Raw genomic sequence first — 17,106 nt, 5'->3', positions numbered from 1 at the left:
GATTGGCAACCAAGGCATATCAGGTAGATCCAGACGGACCTGACCGAAGGTGTTGAGCGAAACGACAGCCCATTCTACGCTGGGCTCGCAGATGTATATGAGTCCACACTTGAGACGGCAGTAGAAGAGCTTGGAAGAAGGCGCAAGTGAACCTCTGCACTTCATGTAAGTTCTGTAGGGTGGTTTTGGGTTGAGCCGAAGGAGGATGGTAACGGAGCAGGGTTTCATCTCTGCGTGCCCGAAGAATGTACTGGAGGACTTGGCTGGGCAGGAAATTATGTGTTCACCAGCGAGGTGCGCAGAACGGTCCTATACTTAAGACAATACTAAGACATATTCAAATTAAACCCTCGATCGGCATGGAGTTGGAATATAGCCCGCATATTAAAAGATCAGGATTCTATGTTTGGAACCTGCATCTGCAGAGAGTTGCATTACAAAAAACGGCACGCACGAACCGTGCTGCAGTAAACTCCGGGGTTCGAGCATACCGGCTAACATAGGTAGATGACGTTTGGATGGGACACTTCTTCAAACGTAGGGCGAGTGGGAGGGGGTTGGGGGAGGGGGGAGCTGGAAAAGGAGGAGAGACAGCGAAAACGGTGAGCAAAGTGTGGCTGATTCATTACGTTGGGTGGGAGCAAAGGTATAGCCGAAACACTAGGTGTGGACTGGGGGAAGCGATGGGGTTAGGTGATTGCTATATGTCACCTACAATTAAAAAAATTCAAGGTTAAAAGGCTGGTATTTCACCGATGTACAAGAGGCTGCTAATGGGAAACAGCGCATTGCAGTAGGTGAGTCGTGAGGTGCACATGAACGTGGTCGCTTGGAATGGTCTGCTGGGGTAATGGAAATGGGTACGGCGGGGGCGGAGGTCGGAGGGTAGGGAAACACGGGTAACATTTTCCCGGGTTGCAAATATATGGTGTGGATGGGAATGGAGAACCCAAGTTGCAGTGAGGGCTCGTGGAGGGCATGGATGGGTGGAGATGGAGGGTTCACTTGCTAGGTGGCGGTAGTGACGGGGATGGAAGTGGTTTGGAAATTGTCCACAAAAACCCCAACCACAAACGCGTCCCGAACCAAAACCAACACCCTCCGGCCCTCCAACACTCACAACGCCAAACCCATCCGCCCAGCCACACCCTCAAATCGCCCCCACACCCATCCACCCGGCCCCACTAAGTCAAATCTAATGTTGCCACATGTAAGGTCTCCGCATCTCTAATCAATCTTGATTTGGGGGTTGCTGGGTTTTTCCCAATGGTAATATTAATTTTTTCCCAATGTTATACTGTAACAAGGACATTTCGTTGGTTTGGGTAGTTTTAGCGTTATTGTTCTGATATACCAAATAGTATTCATTGAGGATCAGGATCAGTTGGGTATGAACAACTACCGAGAATTGTAAACATATCCATCCAGTAATTTTTAATGGTATATATTTACAAAATATGGGTTAAAATTAGCGTGGGTGTATGGCAGTTTGTCACTGATAGGAGGAGCTTATTGGGAACTATATATTTAATTTGGTTTTAGAACAATCAGTCTTATAGTACTTAACTTGGCTTAACAGAATGTCTGGCATTAAACGAACATGGATGTCTTATGTGGTCGGCTTTCGTCCCAAGCTCTTTTGTTAGGGTGAGTTTAATTCATTTCCTATGCTAGTCTCTGATAAATGCCATCGACTGAATTCACTTGTCTAAAAGAGTAATTTACAAATGTAAGATTATTAATTTGACTGTGTTATGATTTATTCACACATTCATACTGAGCAAACTCTGGGTCTATCGTTCTGTATTTTTGTGTATGTGATTTAAACGTAATCTTTGCAATTGTAAAGTTTTCTAAAAAAAATATTTTAACTGTAATCCGTAATTCGGTTGTATACTCTGAAACGAGTGAGGAAAAATACAATTTCTATAAAGAGGTCCCATCTGTTTAATCCAGATTGACTATGTTTTTTTTTTTTTATACAAAACCTTTATCCAAATGAGGGTGTAAATAAGGACGTAGTTGCAATGGGGAGAGAAAAATGATACAAGTATCAATTTTAATATCTGTTTTAGTTGTTTCCAAATTCGAAACCCATATCGATTTATAGAGTTTTTCACTGATGAGATTTTTTAATTCAAGTTGGTGGCAGATAATAGAATAGGACAATTTAAAAAAGAGAATAACAATCAATCTACCTTGTCTCCTCTTTACACCAGTCTGGTGGTTGATCCATATCTTCAAACCAAAATTCATATTTCTGACATTGTTTATGGCCCAAAAAGTAAAATAAAAAAATGGGTAAACTACTCCTCCTTTGGTCTTCATTTGCATAATTGTTTTTTTTTGCGTATTTCTATGGTTCTTAACATCCCAAATAAACCTTCGGTCGCTATAGATCTACTTTTATTAAAGTGTGGGTGGGAAAGGGTGGAAAAAGGTTAGGCAGATTGCGGAAGGAAAATCATTGTTTCTAGCATTAAATTCAAAACGAGCAGTCAATTCGAAGATGTTTTCGATATTGATATCTTCGTTGATGCAATTCGTATTACAGTTGAGGCTCTGAAATTTGGATTTAAATAAAGAAGTATATTTCTTGGTTACATAAATTCCTCGAAATGTAGAAATTTGTCATCGACTATTCTCAAGGTGATTGTTTGGCAATATGTATCAATTAGGTTCCGTTATTGGCATTAATCTCACATTTATTCCAATTAATTCAATTTCCTGAAGATAAACCCAAATTGAGTTATAAGAGTTTCACAAGTTTGGAATGCTGCTTTCTGGGTTTGTAAAATATAGTAATACATCATCTGCATATAGAGAGATTTTATTAACTGTATTTTTAGGTATTATAACCCATAGATTTCTAGATGTGCATTGTATATGTTTCTATAAGATCCTCCCCTCATCCTTCTAAACTCCAGTGAATACAAGCCTAGTCTTTTCAATCTGTCCTCATATAAGTTTTTTCCGCCCTCCCCGTATCAATCTCGTGAAACTACGCTTGCACTGATGCAATCACAAGGGATTGTCCTTCCTCAAAGTAGGCAGACCAAAAACTGTACAAATTCTCCATATGTGGTGCTCACCAGAGCCCTATACAACTACAGAAGAACCTTTTAACTCTATACTGGAAATCCTCTTGTTATGAAGGGCAGTATCCTGAAGCCCCGTCCCTGGCAGACCGACGGGAACTCTCTCACCGCAGGGAACGCAGGAGTCGAAGCAGGGGAGCCTGTCCCCGCCTTGCTGATTGCATGTTTCCCCGGCACGTTCTAAGCGTTAGGTCACGACGTCGTGCTTCCCACGAGCTGGGATCAATACTGTCCCTCGTCCCTCTTAGGACAGGTAGATCACATCCACTGCAATATGCCCTTGTCGAGCGCGTAGACGTGGGCGGAGTAAGGCGAATCGACATGAAATGCATTGGGGTCTCCCAGCGCAGTGCGAATCCTGATCGACTACGGCCGTAGCAGTCCGCCGTGCGCAAACTGGAGTTTGGCGCGTAATTTTGAAGGAGCAGTGGTGATTGGGTGCTCTGCGGAAATGAAATAATGGCCGCGTGAAATAATTATGGAAAAAGTGAGTTGACAATACAGCAAAGCTTTTGGTTTACACTGAAAAAGGTCGGTGGATAACTCTGCGGAGTTCACAAGTAACAAATGATGGCTTCAAAAACTCACTGATCTGTAAAGCTGCGATTGCCTCATCGGCTTCCGACCCCGATGTCTTGTGTTGTCCGGCCCAGGGTGTGTACTGCGTGGATGATTTAACACGGTCATCCACCCGTGAACGCCAAGAATGTCGTGAGCACACGTTCCTTAACCGCTCTCACTGCTCACCCTGGGGAGTCGATGCTGCACTGCCCGCGCACCATCCACATATGTGCTTTCCTTCCTTAAGAGGGTCCGGAACAACTGCTACACAGTGGGCTGAGTGATTCCGGGCTTTTCTCCTGGTTTATGATGTCCGTTGACAATGTGGACAACGTGAGTGACGATTGGGGCTTGATGTTAGAAGAGATTGTGAACAGGAACGGAATATACGGCGATGAATGTCTGTATAGAACGCCGCAAATGATCGGTGGGTGCTTGCACTGTTTGTATATATTTTTTTGTCATTTTTTATCGGTCATTTTTTCTCATGGTATTTTGGAAAGAATACGACCCTCGGGCCAAAATCATTGTGGTGGTTGGTTGGTGCCGTTTGTTAAAAAAAGCCGTTTCCCAGCTATGTCCCAGGCCACCCATTCCATGTTTCCTAACCCCGGGAATGCATAATTTCTTCTTGGCCCGCTCTGTCAGGTTGTCTCTGTGGCGCAGATCGGTCAGCGCGTCGTCGGCTGTTAACCGAAGTCCTTGGTGGGTAGGTTCTATTTGGTGGTTCGAGCCCACCCAGGGGACGCTCGTGATTGTTTGCTATGCATGTCGTTGAACAGCTAAATAAACAGCTCTTCTACGGAGGCGGGCACTCCCTGCCGGGGGCCGCCCCCACTCTGCTCTTTGGTGAGCCTTTCTTGCGGGTGTAACAGTAGAGTAAACTATGCCCGCACAAACAGCATCTTTGGAGAAACGATTTGAATGGTGACGTTTCATGTCGAGACCATTCTTCAGGACGTGTAAGGGGAAAGCGAAACTGGTGATATATAATATTAATGTAGAAGGAGATGGAAAAAATGATTGAAAATTAAGCAAAAAAGGAACGATGATAATGGAAAACAAAAACCATTGTTAACGGTTAGCAAGTGAAGAACGAGAACTATTGGTCCGAATCTGTGCGGGGGCGAGAAGTAAGAGAGGGAATGCAGGCTATACATGCTACATGATTGCCGTCGGCAATTTAACGGAATAGAGGGTTCGGGGAAAGGGGCAGAGTAGCCCTGAACAAGGGGATTGTTCGACGTACCGGACAATGAGGCAGGCATAGATGTGGTTCCATGCGGGTGCGCCATACTATGAGCTATGCCGTTGGACGTTTAGAAGAAGTGGTATGAGTCGAAGGAGAGGTTGTTAAGGATAAGGACCAGCTCCGCAAGGCAGAGTAGAGTGTCCGTAGCGGGAATGGATGGTTCTGCTTCTGGGCGGGGAAGAAACGGGAGGGCTTTAAGGCCCTTCCTGTAGGTGGTTTAGAGTGAACTGCACGTCCATAGTAAAGATGAGGGATAGAGACTCGAAAAGTGGAGTTCAGTAAAGAGGCGAAGGTCGTGAGTGAGAGATAGCTTGGACGTAGGTAGTTCGGAAAAAGATTGCATCAGGGAATAGAGTGGAGTCGAGGTACGTTGATATAATGTCTGTGGCAGGAACAGGAAGAAACCATTGTGGTCTGCCATTGTTGATGAATTGTTGTTCATGGATTTTTGGGAAAAGGTAAACCCGGTTGTGCGGGGCTGGAAAAAAAGAAAAGGTTGGGAAGCTGTGGAAGGCCGACAGCCAGAAGTGATACAATAATATATAATAATAATGAATATAATAATATAATAATAAGAATAATATAATAATAATAATATAATAATAATAATAATAATAATAATAATCTTTATTGTCATTGCACAAGACAACGGAATGTTTGTTGGAGCAGTCCTCCAGCTGCACAGGAATATGAGTGTAAATACGTTTAAATTTTTTTTTTTTAAATCAGTAATGGTCTGTGATATTATGGCCTGGTGCTCATCTGCGGAACATGGTCCACGAATAGGTGTAGGAGAAGTGTCTGAGAACTGGGCGCTTTGCCCCAGCACAGTAGCGGCCATCGCGCCGCACACTACAGCAGCACGTCCCTTGTCTGCCCCCTGTGAGGGAGATACAGTGATCACGAAATGGGAGAGAGTGGAGGTTGGCGTTAATAGCCACAGGGGAATAGTGAAGATCGGAATGGGCATGATGTTCCTGCATCTGTTTATGCATGGCTAATTTTGCCACCACATATCATGGCATACGGACGGGGCAATTGCCAGACCGGAATGGAGGGAAAGTGAGGTGGGATATTCCACACGGGGTAAAGACGGTGAAACTGCGTTGGTGATGGACTGACGTAGACATGGTCTGAACAAGTCTTGTGGTGTAGAGGCACCAAACGTATCAGGCATGATAGGCTCGAAATCCATGCACGTTGGTCCCCTAACACAAAGTTGTTGGTGTCCGCTGCGAGACCGGACCTGTTGCCACGCGGGGCTCCATTTGAGTTCTTGCTGAGATGCAGGACACTCACCCGAAGAGAGAAGAGAGCCGCTTAGCTCGAAGTGAGAGAGAGAGGAAGAGGGAGATGAGTAAAGTGAGCCGCCACAGAACCCCCCGTCGAGCCGGAAACAGAAAAAAACGAGTCAGGCCGACAAAACGCGGCAGTCTTACTCGTAAACTTACGAAGCAGGCAGTCCCAAAAAGTTATGGAGCACGTTCACACCTTCTAATACCGGAACGTGCGCGGCGAATATGGTCCAGCGTGCGGCTCCATAGCTGTGGGTCGGGACCAATGGAGGACCGTGTGCGGTCAGGGATGGCAATGGAGGCCAGAGCTTCATCTGTCATACACCAATGAAACATAGCTGTTACGAAAAGTTAAAATAAATAATATAAACTAATACAAATAAATATAAAGAGTTTGCCACAGATCGTGTTATAAATGTCATTTCTGTATGGATCCAGTCATATTTTTATAGTCAAATCGCCAAATTGCGGAGCTCCGCCGCGCTGCAAAAAAACGGGGAGACGATAGATGAGGCAGCGATTTGCTGAGCCTTCCCCAAGATTAGCGGAACCGCTCAGGAACTGGGTGGAGCGCGGGCATAAACGTGTGCTGTTACTACTCTGCCTGATGACACAACAAATGTAATGTTTTGTAGACCCCTTCGTTCCATGTCCTCGCCTTCCATAGACCCGGTGACCTAGGTTACGTCATTAAATAGATTAAATTTACTCATCGCTGGTCTGCTTCATAAAAACTGCATCCATGATTCAAATATGCCGCGCCGAGGGTGAGTGCAGCGAGCTCACATCTGCCTCCCTGAGTCGAGGCGTCGTGTCCTCATGAGCCCAGAGTTATGAGAGCGAACATCAATTACGTAGACGTCAGCCCACCGCAATTGACGCTGCCTCGTTCTGCCCTCCATGTTATCTGCTGACTCCGAATCTGCATCTGGATGTTAGCGAGCTTCACATTTCGGGCGGCGCAATACTGGATTCTCCACACTGCGGCTGGCAGACTTTTCCAGCCGCGGGCGGGCGGTGACATATAACATCGCTGAGCCTAGAGATTTCTCGCCGAGGTCCGCAGCGTTTAATGTCCGCCCAGCCGTTTGAAACTCAAGTCAGTCAATTCGAGAGAGATTATTGTCATGTGTTCCCCAAATATGACAATGAAATTCTTGCTTTGCTTCAGCCCAGCAGAAGATAGATAGGCATGAATACAGAAACATATCAGTGAGTCCATAATACCATTATATAAATATATACACACATCAATAAATACGCAGTTAAAGTGCAAATTAACAGATAATGGCATATTAATGTTCAGAGATTTCATACAATTGAGTTTAATAGCTGATAAGGGCTGTCTCTGAACCTGGACGTTTGCAGCGTGGGAGATGAGTGAGTGGCCAGGATGGTGTGGGTCCTTGATGATGCTGCCAGCCTTTCTGAGGCAGCCACTGCAACAGATCCCCTCGATGGAAGGGAGCTCCAGAGCCTATGGGGCAGTGTTTACTATACTTTTTTTAGGTCTATTCCTTTTCCGGTCTGGGCGCTCAAGTTGCCGAACCAAGGCCACGATGCAACCGAGCTTGATATCAACATGACTCTGTGGGTCCCCATCCCACTTCCTTCTCCAAGTGTCCACAATCAGTAATCCTTGGTTTTGGGCTTGTGGGTGTTGGGGACCAGGTGATGTGCTTGCTTCCACCATATGGTCAGTCGGTCGATCTCTCTTCTATACTCTGACTCGCCGCATCAGTGATACGTCCCACAACAATGGTGTCGTCCGTGAACTTGATGATAGAGTTTCACACTATGACCAGGCTACACAGTCATGAGTATAGAGTGAGTACAGCAGGGACTGCTGAGCACCACAGACTTGAGGTGCTCCTGTGCCGATTGTTATCGACCGGCTGACACATTTCCACCCAATACGAACAGACTGTGGTCTGTGAATGAGGAAGTCGATGATCCAATTGCAGAGAGATGCGCAAGAGACCCAGATCTGAGAGCTCGTTACCACCATGGAGGGGATTATCCAGCATCCAGGTTTTTGTCAAGGTAGGAGTCGATTTGCGCCATGTCAACCCCTGAAAGCACTTCATCACCACAGACGTTAGTGCCACTGGTCGATTGGCGTTTGAGGCACGTCACCGTGTTCTTCTTGGGCACCGGTATATATTGATGCCCTTTTACAGCAGGTGGGAATCTCAGACCTCAGAAATGAGAGGTTGAACATGTCCGTAAAAACTCCAGCCAGTTGGTCCGCACAGATTTTAGAACACGACCTGGAATACCATCAGGTCCAGGCGCGTTTCGAGGGCTCACCGCTCTGAACGATTTTCTGATGACGGCCTCTGTAACTGAAAATACCATCACAGCGAATGAGGGCTCGAGAAGGCACATCAGCGTTCTTCTCATCGAAGCGTGCGGAAAACGCATTGAGCCCATCATGGAGTGATGTTTTCACCGACATTCGAGCAACCCTCTTGATTTTGCCTTGTAGGAGGTGATTGCATTCAGGCCCCGCCATAGCTGCCGAACATCTGTCTCATCCTCCAGCTTGGAGCAGAAGTCTCTTTTTTTGGCCTTTTTGATGGCCATACCCAGGTCTCCTCGGATACTAGCCAATGCCGCCCTAGCCATTGACCTCATCGCACGTCGGACGAAGCGGCGGCCACGGGCGCAGTCGACCCTCCGGCTGTGTTGCCATCCCGAAAAAGTAATGCCGATGGGTGGCAAGGAGACCAACGTGAAAGCCACAGAACGGACGAGGTACAGATCAGTCACGTCGACCAGCATCCCAAGAAACTAATATCAATATTATTTTTGGTGATTACATTATACAATGAAAGACAAAAAATCTACAGTGAGCAAACATACAGCAATGTCCAAAGTTGTCAGATGCCGAAAGTTCTATGGTTCAAAATCAAGCCGGGTAGGACAAGATACCAAGGTTTCGAATTGTCAAATGTAGGATAATGAGCTGTGCTTAAAAATGGAGGCTGTAGTGACGCCATCCGAGTGAGTGAGGTGACGTTCTTGACGGTCGTCGGGGCTGCAGAGACAGCATCCAGCGCGGAAGGTGACGCCTGTTGACCGCGTGCGTCGCTTCCGGTCGGTCGCGGCGGCCATTTTTTGCAGTCCATACGGCGGCAATGTGGGAGTAGGCCGCGGCGGCCCTTTTGGCAGCCGATCGAGGCGGGCGTTTACAGGCGGCCAACCTAGGCGCTTCCCGGATGCGTACGTGGCGGTCGGCATCGACGGGCCTCGCCCCACCGCTGCAGGTAGGGAATCCACCCACCGTCGCCGGTGTCGTCGGACCGTGCTGCCGGCTGCGGGCTGCCGCCCCCCGGCGGAGACTGGAAGCTGCCGAGGAATTGGTCGCGGGACGCGGACCCGATGCACGACTAGCCGAGGCTCACTCACCCCCGCTGCTGGGCTGACCACAGCCCGACCGGACGGGCAGCCAGCAGCCGGGGATCGTCGAGGTCCGCGCCGGTGAGGAGCAGAGGAAGGATGGGTGCAGGGCGGTGTAAAGTGATAACTGGAGTTTCCGGTGGGTTGCAGCTGGAGGGAGGGAGCGGCGACAGCCGCGGCTTTTCAGCCCCGGTAGTCGGCTCCGGGCTGGTCATAGCGGGAGGATTGATTGGGCCGGTTGCCGTCAAACAAGGCCGGGAACGCAGCCCATTGACCTGGGTGGCCTGCGCACAGGCGGGAAGCGAGCGGCGCCGACCGCCGCGGCGGGGCCCAAGGACAGGTGACTGGCGGGAGTCGAGCGTCCCGGTCCCGGCGGCGGGACCAAAGGCTGCGTCCAAGCAGTTCCGGTTACATCCGTTTAGACAGGTGAATGATAATGATAGAATTATTTGCCACGCAACCAGGGTCGGTGGTATTTGGGTTGTTATCTTGGAAAAGCCCCCCCTTATGGAATAATTCAGCACGTGTATATAGTTGAAATAAGTCACTGGATCGCAAAAGAGGTCCGAGAGCACAAAACACATCAGACAGTGAGGAGTCTGAAGAGGGTTTCGCCCCGAAACGTTGCCTATTTCCTTCGCTCCATAGATGCTGCTGCACCCGCTGAGTTTCTCCAGCATTTTTGTGTACCTTCGATTTTCCAGCATCTGCAGTTCCTTCATAACAGACAGTGAGAAGTGAATGCCTGAAACGTGCAGGTTTCCATTGTAAAGAAAGCAAACAGCATGCACATTGTCCAATTCTCCAACTGTAGGTAACTGACCTACAAATAATTCCCATCACACACAACAACCCCTCAGCCTGTGCCCCAACTCGCATCGCACCCCCCCCCCCCCCCCCCCCCCCCCCCCCCCCCCCCCCCCCCCCCCCCCCATTTCTCCTTCTGCCTCCTCCCCCCCCCCCCCCCCCCCCCCCCCCCCCCTCCCCCCCCCCTCCCCCACACACACACGCACACTACAGGCCATATCAGTACGGAACATGGTGAACTTTATCAAATCTCCGTAGTGGCATCAGCCTCCATCACTACCACAAGCAGCGTGTTCCCGGCAACCACAGCTCTATATGTAACAAACATGTCCCACCCATCTCTAAACCTCTGCTAACCCCCACCCCGAATGCCTCCACTTCGTTAGTTTAATGGAGAGACCAGAACTGAACGCGACTCAAAATGAGGCCTAACTAATGTTTTCGAGACTTCCAGAATCTTATATGCAATGTCCCAACCAACCAAGTCTTGCAAAACCATATGACTTATCACCACTCTGGTTTCTTCCGTTGCCACTTTCAGGCAGCTATGGGTGGACCCCAGGACCTCTCTACACATCAATGCTGTGAAAGATTTGCCTTTGACTGCATAGTTTCAGTCGTGGCCACTTGGCTTGTTTTGCATGTCATTGATGACGGCAAGTGTCTTTAAATTGTAGACTTCCCGTTATATTGTGGGTGGGATTTATGGCGTATTATTGGGCGCGCTTGGAGCTATGTCTCTTGCGCAGAAGCTTAGTTTTTAGTTTAGTTTGGAACCAGCACGGAGAAGGTTCACCCTTCGACCATGCGAAGTGTAACTGAGACACGAGGAGCTTTGAAAAGTTTGAAGCGATAAGGTGGAGTTCGATGAAGATTATAGTAACGACTTCGAAGAAGTTTGGATGTACCTTATTGTTTTCATCCACAGACTGTGTTTTGGAAGACGTATCTGTGAAGACGCTCTGAAGGGCTCTGATGGTGAGCTCGCATGCGTACGGAGACTTTCGCCTTAACCATGCTATTCATTTAGTGGCTAGAAGGACTAATCTCTTGAACGATACTCTACAGTTTCCGCTTTCATTGGACCTTTCAAAGTTCATCACTTCACATTTGCTCGGATTAACGTCCATCTGCCAATTCTCCGCCCATATCTGTAGATAATATATATCCAGTTAAATGCTTATGCAACCATCCTCACTGGCTGCAACTAAACCAATTCTACTGTCTCTGCTAATTTATTCACCAACACATCTATCCTTATGTTCAAATAATTTATATATATTGAATATTATGGCGCAGTCCCGACTGCAGTGAGTTCGAAACGCGAGAGTCGCCACAGAAAAGGCACGTTGTGGTCGGAATCATCCCGAACATCCCATCAGCAAGGCTGTATCACCGCTCCGATAGCCGTTAAATTCAATGACCGAGTCCATTACTCCGAGTGCATTAACCGGGACTTTGGCCGTCAGTGTTCCAGCAATATGCCGTCACCCGCAGAGTGGCTACGGCATTGTGTGTGGACGAACGAAACACTTTCAGAGAATGATCCCAGATAGGCCAGATTGACAGAAATGTACGGGAATGGGAAGGGGAGTTATACATCTGTGGATCGAGAATTGCATCCAATGATAAGGAACACCCTTCCTTTCCCCTCCCTCAATCCAGACCCAGCACTCCAGCGGGGTGCGCTCCCATTTTTTTCCACTAACGCCCCGCAGAATTACCACTCTTTTCCCCTCCTGCTGCGCTCATTTCCCAGCCCTGAGTCCCCCAGATTATCACCCCCCCTTCCCATTCCCCTTGGCACCCATCTATATTCCTCCACCCGTTTTACATTTCACTTCTTATCTCATTCCCTTCTACATCCAATTATTTAACTCCTGTAGAATATATCTATCTCTGCCTTAAAAATATCTTGGCTTCCACATCCGTCAGAATGCTACAGAATTACGACCCTCTGACTAAATAAATGTCTCCTCACCTTCCTAATACGATGTCCTTTAAATCTGCGACTATGACCTCTAGTCCTAAACTCTCCTGTGGAAACATCCTCTCCACACCCACTCTATCCAATCCTTTCACTATTCTGCATGCTTCTATGAGATCCCACTCATTCTTCCAAACACCAGCGAGTACAGGCCCAGTGCCAACAACCGATCCTGATAGATTAACCTATTCATTCCTGCGATCATTCTTGTAAATGTCCTCTGGACCCTCTCCAGGGCCAGCACATATTTCCTCAACTATGGTGCCCACAATTGCTCAAAATATTCCAAATTGAGGCTTTACCAGCGCCTAAAAGAGCCTCAACATTCCATCCCTGGTTTTATACACAAGCTTTTTGAAAATAAATATGTATTTACTACCGATTCGACTTGCAGATTCACTCTTTTAGAATCCTGCACCAGCACCCCAAGTCGCTTTGCATCTCCGATTTATGGAACAACCCCCGCCTTCACCTGCCGGGGACTTGTGCCTCCTTCCTACACTAATTTGGTTGTCTAAAGCGATCCAGCAAGGCCGTCGGATGGAGGATAGTGAACGCGGTTCGGCCGGCCAGCCTGCAGAATCACCCATCGCCATCACTGCCCGGGCGCCGGGTCACGATCCAGGAGCTACGTCACTGAGAGCCCGGCGGGAGCTCCCTCACCGCATGTAGCGCGGAGGTCCGAGCAGGCGGCCCGTCCCCACATTGTCCAGGGCATTTGGAGAGCGGTAATATCCACCGTCACTACTTCTGCTGCACATATTCAGAGTTAGTATAAAATGAGTGATTTAGGAATTGGGTGGCGAGATGAGGAACCATGCACGCCGTCCGTCCATCTGCCGGCCGGAGTCCAGGTTGAAAGAGCATCGATCTGTAACATAGAAACATAGAAAACAGCAATAACGGTGCAGGAGGCGGCCTATTGGCCCTTCGAGCAAGCAGCGCCATTCATTGTGATCATGGCTGATCATCCACAATCTTTAACCCGTGCCTGTCTTCTCCACATATCCATTGATTTCGCTTGCCCCTATACCGTCCACTGCCTTCTGTAGCCATCCACAAATTCAGAACTCACTGGGTGAAAAATATGTGTTTCATCTCAGTTTTAAATGGCCTCCCTCTATTCTTAGATTATGGACCTATGATTCTGTACTCACCCAACATGGGGAACAGTTTTCCTGCATCTAGTTTGTCCAATCCTTTTATAATTAGACAAGACGGAACTGCAGATGCTGGAAAATCGAAGGTACACAAAAATGCTGGAGATGCCGCTGCGCCCGCTGAGTTTCTCCAGCATGTTTGTGTACCTTTTATAATTGTGTGTGTTTCTCAAAGATTCCCTCTCGTCCTGCTAAAATGCAATGAATACAAGCCCAGCCTTTCCATAAATGACAGTCCCGGATTCCCGGGGATTAACCTCGTGAACCTACGCCTCAATAGCAAGGATGTTCTTCATGTTGTAGCTGCAGGTTTACATTCAGTGACTGGTGTACAAGGTCACCAAGGTCCCGCTGCACTTCCCCTTTTCCTAATAGATAATCGACCATACAATAGGTGCAGGAGTAGGCCATTCGGACATGTGCACCAGCACCGCCATTCACTGTGATCGTGGCATCCACAATCAATGTTCATGCCTTCTCCCCGCATCCCCTGACTCCGCTATCTTTAAGAGCTCTATCAAACTCTCTCCTGAAAACATCCAGAGAATTAGCCTCCACTGCCTTCTGAGGCAGAGAATTCCACAGATGCACAACCTTCGTGTGAAAATGTTTTTCCTCGTCTCCGTTCGAAATGGTTTACCCATAATTCTTAAACTATGGCCCCTGGTTCCGAACCACCCCAACATCTAGCGTGTCCAACCCCTTAATAATCTTATATGTTTCAATAAGATCCCCTCGCATTCTTCTAAATTCCAGAGTGTACAAAACTAGCCGCTCCATTCTATCAACATATGAACGTCCCGCCATCACGGGAATTAACCTCGTGAACCTACGCTGCACTCCTTCAATAGCAAGAATTTCCTTTCTCAGATTTGGATACCAACATTGCACACATTACTCCAGGTGTGGTCTCACTAGTGTCATGAAAAACTGCAGAAGGAAATGTTTGCTCCTATACTCAACTCCTCGTGTTATTAAAGACAACGTGCCATTCGCTTTCTTCACTGCCTGCTGCACCTGCATGTGTAATTTAATTGACTGATGAACATGGATTCCCAGATCTCGTCGTCCTTCCCTTCTCCCAATTTGACACCATTCAGATAATAATCTGCCTTCCTGTTTTGCTCCCAAAGTGGATAACCTCACATTTATCCACATTAAACTGCACGTTCCATGCATCTGCCCACTCACCCAAACTGTCCAAGTCACCCGGCATCCTCATAGCATCCTCCTGACAATTTACACTGCCACCCAACTTTGTGTCACCTGCAAATGTGCTCATTTTACGTGTAATCCCTTCATCTAAATCATTAATGTATATTGTAAATATATGCAGCCCCAGCACCGAGCCTTGCGGTACCCCACTAGTCACTGCCTGCCATTCTGAAAGGGACACGTTAATCCCTACCCTTTGCATCCTGTCTGCCAACCTATTTTCTATCCATGTCAGTACCCTACCCCCAATATCATACGCTCTCCTTATGCCCACTAATCTCCTATGTGGGACCTTATCGAATGCTTTTTGAAAGTCCAGATACCTTACATCCACTGGCCATCCCTTGCCCATGTTCCTAGTTACATCCTCAAAAAATTCCAGAAGATTAGTCCAGCATGATTTCCTCTTCGTAAATCCATGCTGACTCGGACCAATCTGGTTACTACTATCCAAATGTGCCGCTATTTCATTTTATTTAATTGACCCCAGCATGTGATAATAATCTGACACCTTTGTGACAATAATATGCCTGCTTGTTCTTGCCGCCAAAATGGATAACATCACATTTACCTACATTATACTGCATCGGCCATGCATCTGCCCACTCACTCAACCTGTCCAATTCACCCTGCGTCCTCCTAGCATCCTCTTCGCAAGTCACACTGCCACCCATGTTTGTGTCGTCTGCAAATTCGCTCGAGTTACCTTTAATCCCATCATTTTAATCATTGATATATATTGCAAATAGTTGCGGCCCCATCACCGACCCTTGCAGCACTCCACTCGCCACCGCCTGCAATTCGAACAGGGATCCGTTTATTCCTACTCTTTGTTTCCAGTCTGCCAAACAATTCTCTATCCATTTCAATACCATATGCTCTAATGTTGCTCAGTAATCTCCTGTGGTACCTTATCAAAGGTTTCCTGAAATTCCAGATACGGTAAACCCACTGGTTTTCCTTCATCCATTTTACTTGACACATCCTCAGAAGTTCCATAAGATTAGTCAAGCAGGATTACCCCTTCAGAAATCGATGCTGACTTGGACCAATAAATTTGCTGCTGTCCAAATGCGCCGTTATTACTTCTTTAATAATTGACTCCTGCATCTTCACCGCCACCGATGTCAGGCTAACTAGTCTATAACTACCCGTTTTCTCGCTTGCTCCTTTCTTGAAAAGTGGGATAACATTAGCTGCCCTCCTTGGAAAATGATCACCAAATCGTCCACCGAACGCCACCTCCATATAATATAACCATATAACAATTACAGCACGGAAACAGGCCAACTCGACCCTTCTAGTCCGTGCCGAACACATAATCTCCCCTAGTCCCATATACCCGCGCTCAGACCATAACCCTCCATTCCCTTCCCATCCATATCACTATCCAATTTATTTTTAAATGATAAAAACGAACCTGCCTCCACCACCTTCACTGGAAGCTAATTCCACACAGCTACCACTCTCTGAGTAAAGAAGTTCCCCCTCATGTTACCCCTAAACTTCAGTCCCTTAATTCTCAAGTCATGTCCCCTTGTTTGAATCTTCCCTACTCTCAGTGGGAAAAGCTTTTCCACGTCAACTCTCTCTATCCCTCTCATCATTTAAAAAAACCTCTATCAAGTCCCCCCTTAACCTTCTGCGCTCCAAAGAATAAAGCCCTAACTTGTTCAACCTTTCTCTGTAACTTAGTTGCTGAAACCCAGGCAACATTCTAGTAAATCGCCTCTGTACTCTCTCTATTTTGTTGACATCCTTCCTATAATTAGGCGACCAAACATGTACACCATACTCCAGAATTGGCCTCATCAATGCCTTGTACAATTTTAACATTACATCCCAACTTCTACACTCAATGCTCTGATTTATAAAGGCCAGCACACCAAAAGCTTTCTTTACCACCCTATCTACATAAGATTCCACTTTCAGGGAACTGTGCACAGTTATTCCCAGATCCCTCTGTTCACCTACATTCTTCAATTCCCTACCATTTACCATGTACGTCCTATTTTGATGTGTCCTTCCAAGATGTAGCACCTCACACTTATCAGCATTAAACTCCATCTGCCATCTTTCAGCCCACTCTTCCAACTGGCATAAATCTCTCTGTAGACTTTGAAACTCTACTTCATTACCCGCAACCACACCTATCTTAGTATCATCTGCATACTTACTAATCCAATTTACCACACCATCATCCAGATCATTGATGTACATTGATGTACCTCCTTGACTGCCCTGGCATGCAGACCATCAGGCCCTGATAATTTATCAGCCTTCAGTTCCATCAGCCTACCCAATACCCACCTATTGCAAATTCATTTCA

The sequence above is a fragment of the Leucoraja erinacea genome, unplaced genomic scaffold (assembly GCF_028641065.1).
Source record: "Leucoraja erinacea ecotype New England unplaced genomic scaffold, Leri_hhj_1 Leri_450S, whole genome shotgun sequence".
NCBI classification, from domain to species: domain Eukaryota; kingdom Metazoa; phylum Chordata; class Chondrichthyes; order Rajiformes; family Rajidae; genus Leucoraja; species Leucoraja erinaceus.
Note: the sequence above shows the minus strand (reverse complement) of the source record.